Source organism: Papaver somniferum, chromosome 6 (genome assembly GCF_003573695.1).
Source record: "Papaver somniferum cultivar HN1 chromosome 6, ASM357369v1, whole genome shotgun sequence".
Classification (NCBI taxonomy): Eukaryota; Viridiplantae; Streptophyta; class Magnoliopsida; order Ranunculales; family Papaveraceae; genus Papaver; species Papaver somniferum.
The window spans coordinates 95,573,101-95,589,375 of record NC_039363.1 but is presented as its reverse complement, the minus strand read 5'-3'; the positions used below and the strand labels follow the sequence as shown (position 1 = coordinate 95,589,375).

The 16,275-nt window shown below is 38.0% G+C and overlaps 1 pseudogene; it reads left to right on the top strand.

The window, feature by feature from the left end:
- Positions 1-234: 234 nt before the first annotated feature.
- On the top strand, positions 235-334 carry LOC113292122 (annotated as a pseudogene).
- The last annotated feature ends 15,941 nt before the right edge of the window (positions 335-16,275 follow it).

Sequence of the window (16,275 nt, the reverse complement as noted above, 5' to 3'; positions counted from 1 at the left end):
TCTACCACTAGTCTGGCCCACTTCTAAGGCTTCTAACCTTTTTTCTATAGCAGCAATTTTGGCATCTGATTCATAGCCTCCTTCTACCCTATTAACGTTTTCTCTACTGAAAAAAATTCCATCGCCGCATCAACAGTTTGGTTTTCAAATCCACCAGTGCATAGAGACTCAACCATGGTCGTTGTGGAATAATCTAAACCCTCATAAAGGATCTGAACTAGCCTAACCTTTTCTAAACCATGATGAGGACACTGGGATAATAAATCATTGAACCTTTCCAAATACCTATATAAAGATTCTCCCTCTTGTTGTGAAAATGTGCATATTTGCGTCCTAATAGACGATGTTTTGTGCCTAGGGAAGAACTTATTGAAAAAGGCAGATGTAAGTTGTTCATATGTCTCAATTGACTCGGAGTCCAAACTATACAGCCACGAATTGGCCTTATCTTTCATGGAAAATGGGAATAACCTAAGTTTCAAAGCATCATCATCTAAGCCTCTAATTCTTAGAGTACTACAAATTTCCTCAAAATCCCTAACATGGTAATAAGGGTTTTCATTTTCTTTCCCTAAAAAGATTGGGAGCATCTGTAAGGTCCCAGGTTTCAGTTCATAGGGTGCCTCCATTTCAGTTAACTTAATACACGAAGGACGGGTAGTCCTAGTTGGATTCAACAAAGCTTTCAAAGTTGCCACTTCTGGCGCTATTGGAGCAACAAGGATTCTCTTCTCAGTCAATGAACCTTCAAAAACAGACTCTTCAAAAGCTGGACTTTCTAGATTAAGGTAATCGAGACGCTTCGAACTACTAGTTTTCTCTTTAACAAATCTACCTAGTGCATCTTTTTTACGTTCATGCATACAATAGAATTTTCTAAATTGGAAGGGTAAGCAAACACAGATCAAGGCCGACTCAACCAAATCAAACCTATTGATTTCTAGCAAACAAAAAGCATGATGGATCCACTTAGATTTTTTCTATACCAGCTTCTAATCCTTCGAACGGGAATTCGTTACAATTTAAGCAAACCCCTCTGGAATCAATCCGAGTTAGCGTAAGTTGAATAGAGGCGAGGGAAGCTCGGTGGAGCTTTGATACCCAAGGCCTCACCGGTATTACAAGGCGGCGCAGTCACGCATTCAACTTACAGAAACCTTCAAGAACTTCGAAGTATGCTTAAAAGAGTAACCAATATTTTTCGAGTGACTTTTCTGTTAAGCTCGTTACCCTGTCGGTCTCGTTCTAGTCAAAATTTTAGGCTTAGGTTCGCGTAGGTTACGTGTTCCTAAAGCGGGCAAGAAGAGAACGGTGATGAAATCCGAACCCTTATCTTGTATGGCCAGGCCTTGCCCTTTACTAGAAAAATAAATGTCCGTATTCAGTCCTCAACATATATGCATACGAAGGAGTCCAGTAACTCGTTGACAGGGGATTCACGAGTGTTTAGAATCTTACCTCCCGTTCCATACGGGGGATGAATCGGTTGTAGTCGACTCGGGCCACTGACTCCATTATCTAGTGTACGAACCCAAGGTGCAGAGACAATATCGTAATTGTCCTCCTTCTCTGCAAACAGTTTATATTTAAAGTACCCTTCCGTAGGGTAATAAAAAAAAATAATGTCCCAAAGTCCAAAAGTCCAAATAAAGAAAAATTACAAAAATAATAAACCCTAGTACAATTTTTTTTTTAAAATAAAATAGACAAACCCTAAACTAAAATTGTCTAAAATAAAATTGTCTTCTTTTCTGTTCTTTTTGCTTTAATCTTTAGCTCCAAGTCTTTATGAAATCACCAAACTCCTTAGCTCAATTTTCTTTATGATCCAGAACCTATAGACACAAGATAAATACCCAAAAACATAAAAAGGACAAAAATAATAAAAATAAAAATAAATAAAATAAAATAAAATAAATCTAAAACCCTAAAAACAAGTCCGCGTCGGCGGCGCCAAAAATTGATGTGATTTGTAGATAGTGGTAAAAGTGGTTCGATTCTCAGACTTCTGAAGGATATTAATTAGACTTAAATTCTAATATTAAAATAGAAAACTCACTAAAAATTATAGCAAACTCAATCAAAGATGATATCAATACTAAAATAAACACTGAGGCTAAGATTCCACTATTTTCCAAGTTCAAAGTGATTAAACCAATACTTATATTTATGCAATTTTCTTCTTTAATTTGATTCTAAAATATTGCAACAAGTAGATTTTCAAAAGTAAGAATTGTAAATACCAAGTATGAAGCATCAAAAGTCTTAAAACTAAGCATACTCCATCAAAATAGATCACAATCACTCAAATAAAAATCATATTCAATAATAGTTCAAGGCAAATAATCATATAATTATTGCAAATAAAAAGATAAAATAGAATATACCACTTTTTGTTGGAAAAATAGCTTCCTCTATCGCCTCAGCAACGGGGTTTAGCTCCTCATATTAATCATGATCTCAAAATATGTGTTTGTTGCTCAAAAGATGATTAAAAGAGTGAAAAGTAATAACACAGACTGTTTGCAACAGTGTATTGGTGTTGCAAAACAGTTGTTACAATGGAACTGTTACAGAAAACTGTTGCCTTGTCGCTGATTTTAAGACCCTAAAATAAGACTGCCCTGAACAGCTTAATGTTCTTCAGTTGTTAAACAACGACACTATTCTGCGACTGTTTACCGAGCATCAATGTTCTTCGCGTTTTTCTTCTTCAGCAGCAGCAGCAGCAGAAACAGAGTTTGGTAAAGCTCTGATTTCTTCTTCTCTGGAAATCTATTTATATCAAAAATACCGATTAAATCTCTCCCAAATCTCTTTCATTCTCTTCACGGCCAAGTTGCGACAATTTCTTGTTTTAGGATTTCTACGCGTTTCTGAGCTTTCCTTTTTATTCTAAACTCTTCCTTAGATAGATACAAATCTTTGGGAAGGTTTACAATGTTTTAATCTCTCTAAAATTCCCGAAAACAGGTCACACACGTGACTTTCCATATTTTCTGTTGTGAGAAAAATCCATCGATTGAGACCAGTCTAATCGATTTAAACACCCATATCAGATTCCTAGACCCATAAGGAGTCTATCCTATGAAAATCAGAGGTTTAATCGACATCAAACTCCTCCAAATCATGATTGCTAAAACTGTTCTTTAACTGCACTTTTTTCCCGCCAAAATCCTGGTTTTTGAATGTTGAAGATGGTTGCCCCTTATCCAGAGTAGGGGTGCGATTAGCAACTGCCTGGAAATGGGATGCCCCCTAGTAATTAGGTTACCCCTTATCCAAAGTGAGAGTCCGAATAGCGAATGTCCTCCGGGTGCTTTCCGACAACTTTTCGAGCCAATTTTTTTCCAAAAATGTTTATTAGCCAAAAATACCTACAAATAAATAAAACACCATAATAAGTACAAAAATGAGCCCTAACAATATATAGAATCGAGACAAATCGGACACAAAAATGTGTCTATCAAATACCCCCAAACCTATTGTTTGCTAGTCCTCGAGCAAAAATAAAATAGAAACAAAATTCTAACTCACTGTCGCAGGCATCGTCGATCGCATTTAACGTATGCAATAAGCCTTTAAATCCCTAGGTGTCCCTAGTGGCGGAGTGTTGTCTCCGGAGGGCTTACCAGAGGTATACCCACAAAACCTTTATACTCCAGACCCTAGCTATCTACACAAAACCTTGGAAGGCACTAAAGAATCTCCTTGGTTGAAAACAAAACTGCGGGTCCTCAGGGACCCCCGTCACAACATGGGTGTTTGACGTGATAGTAGGAGAATTAGTTGGTTCCTCTGGAGGAACGGATGATCCGCCGCCATCCACCTTGGTATGTTTAACAGATCCATCACCACTAGGAACGACGTGCCTAGTACCGTCCATATCGGGATTCACAGTTTCCTTCCGCTTCTTACCCATATCCTAGCACCGATGGCGATACGTCAAACCAGAAATAAGATGAGCAAAATAACAAAAAAGAGGGGGGGGGGGGGGGGGGGGGTGAAAACCAACCTCGGGAATTGACGAACCTAGCGGAGTATTAGTAACTTTGGAATGAGACGCGGAGGAACTAGAGGAAGACTCAGAGTCGCTGGTGGAACCTGATAAGTGAGAAATGAGCACCATAGCGAAAGGCCAATTTATATTTATAAAAGGAGGAGAAGAGAGAGGAATGATAAAAGGAAAAACACTTATTAAATAAGAAACTACCTGCAGGTTCAATAACGTTTAGCGCCACGTGGGATGAGGACCCACCAAAATTTTACCAGTTAGACCCAGAAGGACTCATCGATTGAAGAACATCACTGGGAGATACTGGAAACTCACCCATGCCACGGACGGTTTCAGCCCTAAGAGGGTGAATTGACGACACACGAAGACGTGGTGACACCCAGCCGGCTCCCGAAGGAAGTCTAATCCCCAAGTCCTTCAGCTGGTCTACAAATGAAGGAGTCGGGCTTCCGCCCGTATCCCTATAAGGTTGTGATGCACTCCTCCGATGGGTTTGACGAGGCTGAAAAGATGTAGTCTTAGAATAGGAACAAGGACGCAGAGCAGAAGACTGATTCGCCTCCCGCCTAGCCTTTTTATTCAAACTACACTCCGTACAATCGCACTCGGGCATGTTCAGGTACTCCTCCATCACATAAGAAGGGACCTTCTACCCTAGGAGATTGGAAGGAAGGGATACCTGGGGAAAATGATTTCCGCCATCCATCACAATCAAGATCAAGCCGAAGAACATACCAATGAGCAATAGAAACCAGGGGAGACGACAAAGGAAATAATGAGTACCTGTGGCACTGAAGGGCTAGAGGACATCCTCACATTCAGCCGAGGGAGAATTCTATCGTAGAACGATCCCTTATTTGGTTTCACGGGTTTATAATCGTCAGGAGGGGCCCAAGAGGTCACTACGGGGTCTGAGCGACCTTTGTTGACTGGGACCAAGCGATGTTCAGCAGCCACAGTATCGTCGAGTTTGATCCTTCAAGACGCATGGAGCTCCCGAAGGTCTTGAACGGTAAGTTCACGAGGGGGATACGATTCACGCAAAAGGAAGTTTAGAGCCCGACGCTTTAAAAGATCATGGTACTCATGGGCCCTCTCAGTAACCGGTGAAGGCCGCGCGGAGATGGGTTGCTTAAACGAAAAATTGATCCATCGATCAGACAAGCGAGTAGGCCTTTTGAAAACATAACGATTGAAACTAGCGATAATATCCTCAGTGTTAGAACTATCCGAAGGAAGGAATTTGTGAGGAACTCCTTGATCGAACCCTAACTGTCGAGCCGCACGATCAGGATTATACGCCACGGCAATGAACTTACCAGCATAGAAACCAGGAAGGTAACCAGGTAACACAACCATCAGCGAATCGAAATCAGCTTCAAATAAGGGTCTTAAGGAATCCAATTCGGTGTCAAAAGGAGCAAGAAAATCGTAATGTATTGGACCCGAACAACCGTCCTGATAAGGGAATGGCTCAAAGTCCTTGTCCACATCCAAGTGCTTGCCCAAGTCTCCCTTTGGCACCTTCCCCTTCAAATTCCACAGAGCCATCCGCGGATAGCCATAAGCGACCGGGACCTTCTGAATCGAACCTTCATCTTGCCTAACGTCTTCTTCACGATGGACGTCAAGATCATTTGGTTTTGGTGCACACGGGGGAACGTGTTCCCAATACCAGGCCTGCACGAAAGAAGCAGGGATGTAGGTCTCAATCTTATGAGACAAACCCACATTCTGGAGATCTCGACAAAAAAAATCAAGGTGGCGTTACAAACCTCCCAAGAACATTTGGGAAAGAGGAAAGGAAACCCCATGGGATAACAACACCGCCATCGGCACAATCTCGCCTTTAATAGTATCCTGGAGACTGTACTCAAACACGTCATGACACAGCCAAAACAAGATGAAGGCAGCTAACTCCGACCGATGATTCTTCTCCTTACGATTACAAAGGAACACTTTCTTATCAACAACTTGTGGAGGCCAATAATTCAGCCAGAGGGAAAAAGAAGCACGACGATTAACTTTGACAACCCATTCGGAGTCGGCTTCTGAGGATTGGACGAACCATGAATCGCCTCATATGCGCGGAAAGAACTAGAAGAAAGCGGTCACCAGACGAGATTTTAGGAGGCGCCTTCTTCTCCTATACCCAATTTGATTTCCCCTTCTTGGCGGAAGACGACGTCCCCTTTGCATGAGCAAGCTCCTCGCCTTTAACTTGCTCCGGAGGCGCTTGGGTCTTCCGTACCAGTTCACGACGAGAATAGTCCTTGCATTTCAGCAGATAAGTAAACAAACTCTTGTCTTCGTCATTTAGTGCTCCAAAGACAGCCGCCTCCTCATATGAGTGACTACCATGAATCGGCAACCCTTTAAGGGTGACTAAGTCCTCCAAGACAATATTAGCTTCTCCCCACGCTGTGAAGAGAGTATGAACGGGATTCCAACGACAGAAGAGCCGCGTTATGTCGCGGAAATATCTATTCACCTTCCGCTTGAGAGACTAGTGTATAGCCTCCTAAATGCCGGCCTTCTGAAGCGTAGCAACATAATCAGAGTTAGAACGAATACGAGCTGCCTAATGTGGCCATACTGGATGAGTCTTGGACTTGGAATGAATATCAATAGAAGGAAGGTTGTAATCGCCACGATGAATGGCCATCCGAGGAACAGCTTTGAATGTAAAAGCATCCATGTTCTCCGATTCAGGTCGCATAATCCATCCATGAGCAGCAGGGAAAGGCAGCACAGGAGGATTTAGGAGACGAAAAACTAAAACATCTTCTAGAGGGAAAGCGCGTCCACCTTCGCGAAATTCCCTTAACCTTAAGGAACGCTTTAAAGAGGGACCACTCGTAAACTCGGCGAGCGTGTACAGCCTGCCATCCGCTGGTACAGGAAAAATAATCTCTTCCTGACCGGGATTCTCCGCCTCATCAGAGCCGGCGATATTAGGTTGTTCGGAATCGCTACTTTCATTAGACGACGAGATGATAGAGGAACTACTAGACATGACGAGTGCTCGGGCGTGTTCAGAGCAGGGGAAGAAATAATAATGTTAAAAAAGGAAGAAGTTGACAGTCATGTATATAGGAAGGTCTCAAGGCCGAACGTGGCAGTTATGAGTAAGAATGACAACCGTCAGAAACTGAAAAAAAGAAGAAGGGTTTTGCACGATGAGAAGTCGAAACGTCGCCCACGATCACGGGTCTGACGAGATAACATATCTTTTTGTGGACACAGGGAGACGCCCTAAGAGATCTTTTGCTATTGGATCATCCACTGATTAATCCAATAGTCAGGGGACTAATGTTGATACATGAAAAATAACACCCCTTAGCGGGTTGGGGATGCCCCAAAGAGTAGGACAAAGGAGGAATTACCAAAGAAAGAAGAGGTTATATTAAGGAATGACATTAGTGGTAATTAAGAAGGTTTAGTACATGTGGCATGATGTCATAAAAAGATGGTTTTTTTAGAAAAGCCTATATAAGGAAGGACAAGGTACAATGGCAAGGGGACTCTCTCTCTTACTATTATTAGGTATTGTGAGGTCATGTGTAATATCTAGGACAGGTAGGACCTAAACCGAAATTTGGGTATTAACAATGGTGATGTCTTATCTACAAAGTTTAATAGTTAAGCAATAAACCTCGTATTGTATTCCTTAATACTATGTCTATCTATAGTTCATATATGCTTCGCAGTTATGTTTTCAATATGCACGACTTGAAAGATACGTTAGGGAATGAAACAGTTCAAGTCAAATATCACTAACCTCATGTGGAAGGATGATTGTTGTCGTTGTAGCTCCTTGCTTTTTCACATCTTCAAGACTTCGCAATACTTGTAATGTCTCATATCCTAATACTTTCAAGCTAACCTATACGAAGTTTAACTCTAGTACATAATCAAGCAACTCATAACATAAGTTTTGATTCACTAAAATATGACAACCAAACTTGACATACCAACGCTTGGTGGGTTCAACCGAGAAATGCTCTAACAATCTCCCCCTTTGTCAATTTTAGTGACAAAACTCTTACATCATATGGATAAACAAATTACAAGAATTCATTACACTCTGCTTGATTCCCGATTCAACAACACAGTAAAACTGCTTACATTCAATCCTTGAAAATGGTGTTGTTGACATTATAATAACAAAGAAAATACTCCACCTAAGGAAGATAGGTAGATATTCAATCCGCACGTCTTTTTTATACCAATCTATATGACATGTTACTCCCTCTTAGTCTGTGCTTTCACTCTTTCGTTAGATAAAACATTCAAGTACGAATGTTCTTTTCCCTAGCGATGCCAATCAATATAAATATCAACGCCTGCATCACCTATTTACTCCATATATTTCTCTCCCTTTTTGTCACAAAAATTACAAAGAAACGAAAAAATAAAGGACAACACGAAAAGAATCTTACAAAACTCAGAATAAACGTGCAAACCTGTAGAGTTAGGCACGAGGGTTCCACACATCAGTTCTGATAACCAATATCAAAACCGAAACTACAAGTAGTCTTATTTTGATATGTTACCAAGGAAACAATTTTCCGAAATAATTTTTTCCATTTAGTTTAGCAAACCAAAAACAACTAATCACATTAGTCCCTTTGCTAAACCGATTGTTCAAAAACAACCGCTTCATTCGATAAGACCAAAATAAAGATAAACTCCATTTTTCTCATTAGGTTCTAATTATCCATAAACTAAGACCTTTCAATTTTAAACAAGCCAAATACTAGGTTAGTTAACTAGCATTTCCTTGTTTAGGAATTCGATTAGACTTGAATAACCGAAACGTCACTTTGATAACACGAATTAAGATCAGAATTAAATTAGTTTCTTATGTGGAATCGAATTGGATTAAACAACTCATCCCGTACACATATTATTTCGTTAAGCCATAAATAATTCATAAAAACAAAAATAAATAGACATTAAAAGCACCGCAATTGCACCGTAATTTTGTAAGCCTAAACAATTGATACCATACAAAAGAAAGATAACAATAGTTTTTCTTAACCGGAACCAATTGAATCACACATACATCAATTGTACCGAAATTTTGTAAGCCTAAACGATTGATACCACACAATAAAGCAAGATAACAATATTTTTTCTTAACAGAAACCAATTGAAACACACATCCACACACACATCATGGAATAAATATCAATTGAACCTAAATTTTGTTAAGCAAAAGCAAAAAATATATATAATATAAACTCAAGCTTTTCTTAAACAAGAAAACAATTAACTAACAAGATTGTTACCTCAAATTTCGCATTCACTTCTCCAATATGATAGCATCTTCGTCCAGGGAGAATTGATATCGAAATATCACCACGTTGTCATCCTTATGCATAAACAAAAGAATGACAACACACCTCAATCTTTACCAGAGAAAGGTTGAAAACCGGTTTTAACAATTGCAAGCAAAAGTTGAAAACCGTCGAAACACATATGCTTCCATGCTAAACCAAAACCGATTCAACATATTGTGACTTTTTCACATACTGTTTCTATTAGAACCCCTCATGATCCTTTGATAAAGCCTACCTACTAGGGCTAGAACTTAATCCCGCTAAATAAAAAAGTCACCCAAACCATAAGGGTTCACAATATATGAGATCGGATATTACGGTAGTAAAACCGAAATCAAACATCCCATAAACATTCATAGCAATAAGATAAAAGCAATTAAGCACAAGCTATGTAAACCGAAAACTATCACAAGAAAAATTACCAATCAAATAGTTTTATTCATAATAGACCAATACAATCAATGAAAGAAATCAAAAATTGATGTCTATTATACTAGATTAAGTATTACAACATCTAACTTAATCTCTAGTGATGCTCTTGTTGTTCACCGAGGTCTCTTCAATGTTCAAACTCTTAAAGCATGTCTCAAGGGACTTGTCCGCAGCCACTTTATATTTCAAAAGATCTTCCATCCGAAGCTTCAAGCTAGCAAGCTCACTTTTTGCCTCTTCCAGACTTTCTTTCAGTCCATGATCTTGCATCAAGGAGAAAAGACTTGTAATGAGTTCATCAAACCCATGCACATTTTCATGCATACCATCAGTGGAGAACCACCTGGTAGAATCCGAATCATCGATCTCAAAGAGACTTATTTCATCTTGAGATCTATCAGAGTTATTATCAGACACAATTCTTGAGGCAAACTTCCTGGTTTTTCGATATGGGACAAACCCTTGACAGTTTCTTACTTTTCGTGCTTCCCTTCTATCACTCCTTGTAACACTGCGAGTTATATGAGACATCTTTGAACCAGGTTTTTCGAAAATATATACATATATGTTTTTCAAATTTCTCCTTTTATTGAAAAGTATAATCAAAAGATATTCCAAGATATCTCTAATTACTAAAAATTTCTTTTAATATGTGCCCCCCATTTTTTTATGTGCTTTTCTCATCCAATATTAAGAGCACAATATGGGATGAGAGTGCACAATTTCGATACAACTAAGTTGCATCGGAGTAAGCTTGCTCCAGCTTACAATGAATATCAGAAACATAGTTCATGTTTCTTTTAGGGAATTTCTGCCCAAGATATTTTCTCCCTAGACGATGATCTTTTCTAACTCTAGAGAGATGGTCATGTGGAAAAAATGTACTAGTGTGAGAATTCTCGTAGATAGCTAGATCTCTCTTAATTTTTTCAATGAGATTTTCATAAGATTTTCTCATTCTAAGGACTTCCTTATTATTCACATTAGCGTGATCATCTGAAACAACTATTGGAAATTCCTGATTGTTTCTTTTGGCAGAGATTCGCTCTTTGCCTTCCTTCTGAACTCGTTCCTCATCAAAACCAGAACCGTTTCGATATGGGTGCAGGGGAACCTTTTTCCAGAAGCGATTATCAACTCTTTCCTCTGACTCCTTTGAGTTGATCTTATTGGGATATGGTATAATTTGTCTTTCTACTGAGGAATAATCTTTCAGTTTTTTAAGACAAGAAACTTCTTTCAAAAAATTTACCACTGTATGTTGATGAAGTATAAGTTTCCTGTCAAGTGACTGAAAGTTGTATTCCTTAGAATCATCACGGAATTGGTTCAAAGTTTCCTTTGGATAAGATTTCGTTTGATCATCAATAGATCTAGAAGTTGCTTTCTCATCCTTTTATAACTTGATGTAGTTAGACAAACTACCATCATCTTGATCAGTTTCAGATGTGATTAACCCGGTTTTGTCACAATCTGTAAAAGTCGAGCAAGGACTTTTAGTTTCCTCATCAGAAGAAATTACAAAAAAATCATTAGTCAGAATCATAGGACGTCTCTCCTTATCTGTAAAAGATTTACCAAGAGCTTATAGTTTGATAGCTAGATCCATTTTCTCTTTGGTTAGACAGTTCAGTTGAATGTCTTTTTCTCTGATCTCCTGCTTAAGAAGATTCGACTCTGTCTTTAAAATAAATACTTTAGAAGACAGAGATTGTATAGTCTTTAGGAGTTTTACCAACTCTTTATCAGCATCTTGTTTTTCCTCAGAAAAAAACATAGATGTTTTCGTTACTCCTGGATCATGAGACAACGAAGTATTAACATCCTCAACTTTTGAGCATTCAAACTCTTGCATAACGTTAACTGAATCTGACATAGATTCAATTCTTATAGGTTAGATCGCACCAAACACAGATTGTTAGATCTTTTCATGTTTGCTTATTCTGATACCAATTGAAAAGGAAAAGGTACCCAAATATACCTCAAGCTAAAACTTTTCCTACCTATAAGTCCTTTCTCCGAAAGTTATTGTCTATGGACTGAGTCGAGAAAATGCAACTAATCGGTTCACACTTCGTGTGATCGTCTATGGATACGAGATCGAGACAATACAATAACGAAGTATGTTTACTTGATACAAAGGTTCGGACTTAACCAAACACAATAGGATTGATTATCAAGTAAATAATAATTAATGTTTGTGTAATTTACTTTAATTATAATAAAACAATTATAATGAAGAAAATAAAAGTAAATGACACAGCAAGGACGAGGAAAACTGCAAATGCAGAAAAACCCGGGACCTAGTCCAAAATTGAATACTCTTAGGATTAAGCCGCTACACAAAATTACACTAACTTCGTATAGTTGAGACCAACTAACTAACCCTATAGTTCACCTAGATCCGCCTGTATTCCCACACCTCCAACTTATAAATAAGTCACGTACTTGGATCAATCCCTTTGGTTCGTATTTCAAACATTAAAGGAACAAGAAATCTGTTTGGTATCAACTCTATTCAACCAAGTGATATGAGTCGGACAAAGTCTCTTCCGTTTATCTCAACATAAACTCCTTCGTCTGGTCTAGATCTATCTTATGTTCAATCACCCAAAGGTAATCGATTAAGATTAAGCCAACAACACCTTTAATCCAAAGAACCGTGTTGATGCCGATCTACTCAATTAATCAATCCAATCTACCACAAGGATAAACCTATTATTAATTGGATCCTCTTTTACCTAAACAAGTATTGTGCAAACCAAAGATAGTAAAACCCAAGTCATATCTTCAATATCCTCTTTGTCTTCAAATCTTCTTAAATCTTCAATAAAAACCTGCACACAATCGCTCCTCTTGTGATCAATCACGCACAGAACAGAGTCTGTTAACAATGGATTATCACAAGATCGTCTTTAGAAATAACAAAAGTCCCAAGATCCCTGTCGAAACTCTGAACTAGTTTGAGTGAATCTTATATCAGAAGAGAAGATTATCAAGAATAAACAAACTAGGTGCAATCAGATTTCAACCACCGTTAGTCAATCAAATCAATCGAAAATAAAGATAAACTGCAATTATCTAGTTTCTCACCAACGAGTCGCGCTAGAGCTAATTAGATTACTCTCCTTTTCGATAGGCGGCTACACCACTAACAAAGACAAAAGAGGAAGTCTTTTGTTACGAAGGATTAGTTTGCTAGAAAGGCAAACTTCGTGTATTTATATATAAGGAAGTTTGGACACCAAGGAATTTCCAAAACCAAAAATATTCTCAATATATTCATTAAAGCACAAATTCGGTTTCCATAATTCCTGGAAATGCTCTGTCCAAAAATAACGATTGAAATCTCTCGGAAAATCTAATTATTAAATGCACATTACTAGTTCTGTAATTTCCCTACAAAATGAAATTAATAACCTTAATTAAAAGATTCTTAACTTACTTATGTTTCGATCCTGGGATTCTCTTCCCTTAGCCGTTAAGGAATATCTTTGAACAATTATAGAAATAAACATTTATAGCACATGTTCAAAGTTTGTCGACATCTTTACTTTGTAAGTTCTATTTCACACTTACAACCTTGAAACCGATTTTCCACACTTCTAAACAAGTTTAGAATTGGTTCATCTGACTTTCAAGAACTATGTGATTGATCAAACCAACATTTAATCACAATCATGGGTTTAACGGTTCTACCAAAACAAGTTTCAGTTCTACCTCCATGTGAGTACTACGCATAGTCACACTAGCTTCCCAAAGATTCGGTTGACTAGGTACTAGGATCAGTTCCCCACATATATATGGTATCTAACTTATATGTGTTTCACATGTCCATAGGATCGGTTCCCCTTTCTGCTATAAACCTTGCTGCATCCCATACAAGGATCGGTTCACCTTGATGTACTGCACCCCTTACAAGGATTAGTTTCCTTTCCCTTACTAGGATCGGTTCCCTTTCCCTTACAAGGATCGGTTCCCTTTCCCTTACTAGGATCGGTTCCCTTTCCCCAAGGTCAGACATAATCCGATCATACCACAGGTGATTACTTAAGATTGGTTTTACTAATAAAAGTTATACCAATACATAAGTCAGGACTTTGTGAACAGTTGTACCAAGAACACAACAAGTTGTGAGCGTTTATACTCTATCACACATATTGGTTGTTCATAAGATATGCAATGAATAAAAAAAACAATAACTCCTGGCAATTTCCTTTTCGGTTCACAAACAAGTTTATGAACTTACTTCCTTAGAGAACATGTAAACATTGTTCCCTAGGAAGAAATCCTCACCTCATACCCATACATAATCACAATTTCATTCAAATGATTATGGATATATCTTATCTACAAATTTTAATGGTTAAGCAATAAACCTCGTATTGTATTCCTTAATGCTATGTCTATCTAGAGTTCATATATGCTTCGCAGTTATGTTTTTAATATGCATGACTTGAAAGATACCTTAGGGAGTGAAACATTTCAAGTCAAATATCACCAACCTCAAGTGGAAGGATGATTGTTGTCGTTGTAGCTCCTTGCTTCTTCACATCTTCAAGACTTCGCAATACCTGTAATGTCTCATATCTTAATACTTTCAAGCTAACCTATACAAAGTTTAATTCTAGTACATAATCAAGCGACTCTTAACATGAGTTTTAATTCACTAAAATATGACAACCAAACTTGACATACCAACGCTTGGTGGTTTCAACCGAGCAATGCTCTAACAAGTGTGGTTGAGGTCGTGGCTCCATAAAGGAAGATGGAGAGACCACCAGGTTCGATCAATGCTCACGTAGAAAGGAAGTAGATGAATAAGGAACAACCTATAATTTGTATCATTAATGAAATCATCGCATGTGATTATCTCTGACTATTTCCATGAATCAAAACTGGAGGACGCTTTGAGGTTTAACGATTCCAGAGAACAATGAAATCCTAAAGGATTATGAGAACATACACGAGTCAATGGAAAGATCATGCGAGCATATTAATGATTATTTTTATATATAGTTGCTCAAGGAAACAGAGCAATATGAGATCGAACCATGCTTTTTATTATTTAATATCAACAAAGAGCATATTTAGCCTACACAATCCAGGTAGAACTTGGTTCTTTGACAAATGTACAGGTATATGGTATAGTAGTGCTAACCAACCAAGTGTAAATCCTATGAGACATACATGATTATTTGTCATAAAACACAGTGCGAAGAATGAAGTCTCAAAGTATGAAGACTCGCCTTGTGGCCGAAGTTTCTCACAAAGCCCTGGAATTGTCCTCTAGTAATGAACGTTATAACGTTCCATTACTTAGTTAGCTTGGTAATTTCAAAAGGACTTGAAATGCAGCATATGTATGTGGTTGTTACATATCTATGAAAGAATCAAGAGATAGTAGATATTTACAAAAGTACTTGATAGCCTTTTGTTTCCCAAATCAAGTGACTCTAAACCACAGGGTGCGTTTGTAGTTAGATAAAATGCTCACTTATAGATTAAAGCAATCAGGAGGATGTGGTCCCTTCTGAGTGGCTATTTGATTTGAAGGAGATAGACAAGTAAGTTATTTTTGCTTGCGTATTCACAAGAATGTTCTTGATTGGGAATTGTATCTATCTATGTCGATGGTACATACATGATGGGTACTCTTGATGCAATAAGATTCCTTAAGAGTTATCCGAAATCTGAATTTGAGATGAAAAATCTGGGGAAAGCTCGACCGAATACAGAGCTTGTGGTATATTATTCCACCAGTTTGCATATTCTTAAGTTGTCAGGCAATTTATCAAAGACATGCATCCTGATAGCACTCCCATGATTGGTTGAAGTACAAAATAAGTAAATGACCATTTCGTCTAAAGAAAGATGACGAAGATGTGTTGGGATATGAAATTCCCCTATCTAAGTGTAATATAAGCATTATTGTACTTATCATAATGTACTCGACCAAATGTTACATCCTCAGTGAACTTGTTATCTATATATATCTCAGCGCCAACGCAACATCATTGGAATGGTATAATGAACGTAATCATATACTTAAAACGAACCATTGACATGAGTTTGTTTTATCCCTGTAAAGACATAAAAAGGAATGCTAAAGGAACTACAATCCAAAGTTTATTGATTATGAAGGAAAAATAATATCTTCTCCAACGAAAGTAATCATGGGGAGATATGGTAGACTATTTTATAAGTCATTACCGATAACATTTTCGAAAAGTACATGAAAAAAGGAACTGTCTAGAACAACTATGAAAGTAATGAGGGGGAGATGCCGGCATCATGGGGAGGATCTAAGGATATGATGTCGACATATTTTACCTCGAAATTGAAGTTGTGTTGTACTCTTTTTCCCTTCGACCGAGAATAGTTTTTCCCAAAGGGTTTTGTTACTCGAAAAGGTTTTTAGTGAGACAACACTAAAAACATCAAGTATGTTGAACGTTGAAGACATAAAGATCACGTTGATAT